The following is a 5,596-nucleotide window of genomic DNA, read 5'->3' as shown; positions in this document are numbered from 1 at the left end:
GAAGGGTCTAGGCCCGAAACGTCAGCCTCTCTGCTCCTATGATGCTGCTTGGCCTGCTGTGTTCATCCAGCCCTGCACCTTGTTGTCTCGGATTCTCCAGCATCTGCAGTTCCTACTATCTCTGATTCAAATAAAATAGTTTGATGGACTGAGGAGGTTTTGCGCATAATAATTGATTTTTAGGCATGCGCTCCAACTGTTCCTTTCGAAAAAGAACCTTTGAAAATTTTTTTTTAAAATGGTTATTCAAAGAGGGTTCCAAATTAAATAGGGGATAGATTGACATGGAGGGAGAGTGAAAACATTAAAAGGAAAGACCAAGGCAATAGTGCAGAATAGCAATGCAGGTGGCAATAACCAGAGTGTGATGGGAGTGACAGACAGTGTAAAGATGAGTACACCAGCAAATATGGTCGGAGAAGGTAACAATGATAAAAGGACAGAATTAAAAGGACTTTATTTGAATGTGTACAGCATTTGCAAAACAATGGATGAATTGATACCATAAATAGAAATAAATTAGTCTGCTATAATAGTTAAAAAGAAAATAAATGACAATGGACTATCTGTCATTGTTTGTCTGAACCTGATTCACACCTATTTAATGCCAGATAATTTCTACAATGTGGAAGTAAGGGTTAAAGTCTGTGATAAAATAGCTATCTCTGAAACAATGTTAATAATGTTTGTCCGTTTTTGCAGTCACAGCCTGTAGTAGGTAATGTCGGCACAGGCTTGGAGGGCCGAAGGGCCTGTTCCTGGGCAGTATTATTTGTTCTTTATTATCGGCTCCAGTTGTTGCCAGATTGGGTGCACTATGAACTCAGCCAGAGTTTTACTCCTTATTTTCTTGTTGAGATATTAAACACAACTTACATTGGAAACTAACATTAAACATTTCACAGACCCGAGGAGGCTGCTGTGAGGGTGAGAAAGAGGAAACTAATATGAGCAATAAATGTCAAGAGACTTCCAAGGGAAATGGGGTGTCACTGTGAAATGAATGAGAACCCCCCACCAGCCTTCCATGATGTGGCTTCCACCTATGTCTCCTGGAATATGCCCAACCTGAGTTGATAACCTCATAATGTCATCCACTTGTATCCCTGTCTCATCCCCAGCGCTGACCATTTCAACACTCTGCCTGCTGGCTTCTGCATCCCCCCATAAATGCGAGATGATCAAAATCCCTGCTTCCTCTGCTACATCAAGTCCCAAATGTTTCCTCAAAGCTGTGTTCACCGGAGAGTTCACCCACAGGTCACACAGACATCAGCTCCTTCAGTTATCCCCTTTACACTGTCACAACAAACCATTTCAATATATCACCTTCACAATCCCAAAGAAACAAGGTGATGTTGATATTTGATATTGGAAATGTCGATATTTGACGACTTTAATCTCCTGCCCCTACGTACAGCAAATACAGCCAGAGCTGTGCACTCCACCTTAATGCCATCTGCAGAACCCGAAATGTCCAGCGGATGAACCAAGTCTGCATTCAATGCCTACTGTGACTCAATTAGTAACATCCTTGCTTCTGAATTACAAGATTTCAGGTTCAAGGCTTACTACAGGCTGTGACTGCAGAAACAGACAAAATAACAGGGCAGTGGATGTTGTCTGTATGGACTTTAGTAAGGCCTTTGACAAGATCCCGCATGGCAGGCTAGTCATGAAGGTTAGGTCGCATGAGATCCAGGGAGAGCTAGGTAATTGGATTCAAAATTGGCTGGATGGTAGGAAGCAGAGGGTGATGATTGAAGGTTGTTCCTCAGACTGGAGGCCTGTGATTATTGGTGTGCCACAGGGGTTGGTGCTGGGACCTTTGTTATTTGTTATTTGTTATTTACATAAATGATCTGGATGTGAATGTACAAGGCGTGATTAGTAAGTTTGCGGATGATACAAAATTAGGTTGTATCATTGATAGCGAAGAAGGTTATCAAAAATTATAGAGGGATCTTGACCAGGTGGGGAAGTGGGCTGAGTATTGGCAAATGCAATTCCATACAGATAAGTGTGAGGTGTGGCACTTTGGAAAGTCAAACCAAGGTAGGACTTATACAGTAAATGGTAAGGTCCTGAGGAGTGTTGTGGAACAGAGGCACCTAGGAGTACAAGCACACAGTTCACTGAAAGCAGCACCACAGGTAGACAGGGTGGTGAAGAAGGCATTTGGCATGCTGGCCTCCATCAGTTGGGACACTAAGTATAGGAGCTGGGATGTTATGTTGTAGTTTTATAAGTCATGGTGAGGCCTCACTTGGAGTATTGTGTACAGTTTTAGTCACCCAGTTATAGGAAAGACATAGTTAAATGGGAAAGTGTGCAAAGAAGTTTTACAAGAATGGTGCCAGGACTAGTAGGCCTGAGTTATAGGCAGAGGTTGGCCAGGATAGGACTTTATTCCTTGGAACATAGGAGAATGAGGGGTGACCTTACTGAGATGTATAAAATCATAAGGGGCATAGATAGGATGAATGCATATAGTCTTTTCCCCAGAGGATGGGGATTTGAAAACTAGAGGGCATAGTTTTAAGCTAAGAGGGGATAAATTTAAGAAGGACCTGAGAGGCAATTTCTTCACGCAGAGTGTGGTGCGTATATGGAATTGGCTGCCAAAGAAAGTGGTTGAGGCAGGTACAACAGCAACATTTAAAAAACTTTTGGATAGGTACAGGGATGAGAAGGGTTTACAGGGATGCGGACCAAATGTGGGTAATTGGAACTAGCTGAGTAGGCACCATGGTCAGCATGGACCGGTTCGGGCCGAAGGGCCTGTTTCCATGCTGTATTACTCTGTACCCCTATGTAGGCTCCTTATGTCCTCTTCACAACCCACTTTCCTCCCTATCTTTGTGTCATCAGAATGCCAACACAGCAACACATTCACAGACAACGGAAAGAGGCAGATTTCAGAGAGAGTCACAAACAGAGAAACATAAAGCTACACACACAAGGAAGTGACTCATGTTAAAAAGATGAGATTCACACACTCCCCCACTTGAGAGATCCACATACAGATTGACAGCCCAGAAAAACAAAGAACTGCACGCGTATTTTTACATATTCATAGACACAAACTGCAGTTGGGTTCATGAGTTGTCCTTCTCATTTATTTGATAAAGTTCTTGTTCAACCATTTAATGGAATGGAATCCTAAATAAATAACTGTCTCTTCATTTAGTTGAAATACTAATTATAACTGAGATGTACTTACCTGGAATTTTATTCTGTCTTTTATTAAATGTTGGAAGGGTGCCAGATATTGGCTGCAGAAATCATACTGCAGTTTGTGCTGGATTTACTGAACACAGCTTCCTGAAAGGATGTTGCAAAGCTCTGCGTTCTGTATGAATTCTTCCTTCTTTGTTGCAATGATGCCTGTTATTGATTTGTAGGCTCAGCAAGTTGTCAGTCAGTTCATTACTTTGTACCTGTCTGAGACAATGTGTAATAGTATACAGTCTCTGCAGATACTGACCATGAGAATTGTTTGGTCCCACAGCTCAATCCCCCAAATTATACTTCACACATTAAAATGGATTTGTTCAATGGCACTCATTAGAAACCCAATTTATTTGTTTTTATTGAAGAAATATATGTAAAGGAGTGAAGTTGAAATAAGAAATGGTTTTATATATTCACTCAACTCTTAAGCATCTTCCCAACTCCTCACCCAGCAACTAAACGATCTAGCCATTAAATCACTTACCTGATCATCTACCCACCTACCCATCCACGACCTTGTCGACTCACACGTGCATTCATCCATTTACTGATTCATCCACCCAGACCCATAATCAACTCTGTAACCTTCAAATCATTTATCCATCTATTTCCTTTTGCTCACTCATATGTCACTCTCACCCACCCACTCACTCACTCACTCACCCATTTCTCACCCATTGATTACTTTGTCTTGTCAGCTAAATCCTACAGGTACCCATTCTGCTATCCACCTATTAATTCACCCAGCTCAGCCATTTACCCTTACATGGACATCACCAACCCAACCTCCCATTCGTCACTTGTAGAGCCTATCGTAGTGTATTTTACATCATTATGGGAATGAGACAGAGTTTGTTTTGCAGAGGTGGTTATCAGACATGTTTGAACTGAATTTGAATGACTCTCCACCAACTGAACTGTTGTTATATATATTCAAAGAGAACAGAACAGAATTCCAGTCAAAGCAATAATTCTTATATCAATATCTCACCATGATGATCTCCATTTTCTCTTTCAGGTGGATGTAACTTGTTACCATGGCGTTATTCTAAAGAGCAGGAGTATTCTCTCCAGGGCCCTGTTTAATACTAATTTCTCAATAAACATGACAAAAACAGATTGTCTTATTTTTATTACATTGTGGACAGGGTCTTGCTGTATGCAAATTGGTTACAGTATTTTGTACATTTGCAAAAGTGGCTACAGTTCAATGGTACTTCATTGGGCTGCAAACGCTCTGGAATGTCCTGACATCATGAAAGATGCCAAATAAATAAACGTGTGTTTTCTTTCCCTCCAACGCAGCGAAGGCATCGGAAAGGGAGGAGCTCACAGAATGGTGCTCAGAAATAAGACGGGAAAAGCTGTAAAGTGAGAGTGAGAGTGGTAATAAAAAGTCAGATACAGCAATTTGATGTGGCAATGACAGAGTTAACTTGTTAAGGTTGTTTATTCACGAAACATTTGAACCAGAACTGATGCCAAAATTCCAAAAGGGCGTCTTGAGAATCCTGCCGCATGATTAAGTTTTGAATCCAAACGTAAAAGTGAGGCCCAAACTGTTTTATTGGCAAAATTCAAAGGCATGGATTGAATAAAAATAGTGTTTTAACTGCTGCTGCTTCATATTCTCTGTGAATCTAGGGGCACATTCTCGAAAGCAGAGCAAGGGCTACCCAGCAGGATAAAAAACAGTCACGACCCACCTTCGAAATAGCTGGAATAGCTTTGTAAGTGAACTGTCTGGAATGGGCTCAGTCTGCGTGGCTAATTGTACAGTCAGCATATACAGCACCAAACTGGAACGGAACAAAACCCCTTTCCTGTACATAATGAAAAACTGCTGTCAATTGTCACAAACTGTACAGTTGAACATTTCTGAAAGAATGCAGTGTAATAATAAAACTAATTCATTCTGGGAGATCGCGGTCTCTCCATTTGGAACAAGAAGATACTTTGAGTTCAGCCACAAGAACACAGGCCACAATGACTTTCCAGATTTGACCTTGGCCTCGGTTGCCATCAGTGATTTGGACCCTAGGCCCATTATCCAGACTGTGTTCCTCTGTATGCCATGTGTAATTGACAGAGTAATTACTCAATATGGTAATTGACAATTCCTGTTACTCTGTAACGTGTGGAATTGTATTCACCTTAGACTGGAAATATAACAATACACTGGGTGGAATTAATGGCCATGCCAAATCTCTCAATTTATTGTGACAGACATGATTTCCAGGTAAAATTAATTATTTTTTGTGATGATATTTTCTCTTGGGTTAAGATGAGAGGTCACACTCTTTCTGTTGTCTGTTGTGTGTCGGTGTTTGTCAAAGGTGAGACTGGTAACACAACAGGAGGA

At 41.1% G+C, this 5,596-nt stretch overlaps 1 long non-coding RNA gene across 1 annotated transcript; it reads right to left on the bottom strand.

Annotated features, from left to right (window-relative positions):
- Positions 1 to 4,349: 4,349 nt before the first annotated feature.
- On the bottom strand, positions 4,350 to 5,061 carry LOC125486266. The gene is made up of 2 exons (XR_007264938.1): positions 4,941 to 5,061; positions 4,350 to 4,598 (listed from the first exon to the last, which is right to left on the bottom strand). It is a non-coding gene; the product is annotated as an uncharacterized LOC125486266 (long non-coding RNA).
- Between the last annotated feature and the right edge of the window lie 535 nt (positions 5,062 to 5,596).

This window comes from Rhincodon typus, chromosome 27 (assembly GCF_021869965.1).
Source record: "Rhincodon typus isolate 14 chromosome 27, sRhiTyp1.1, whole genome shotgun sequence".
NCBI lineage: Eukaryota > Metazoa > Chordata > Chondrichthyes > Orectolobiformes > Rhincodontidae > Rhincodon > Rhincodon typus.
The sequence above is the reverse complement of the archived record's forward strand: the minus strand, read 5'-3'. Positions and strand labels throughout refer to the sequence as shown.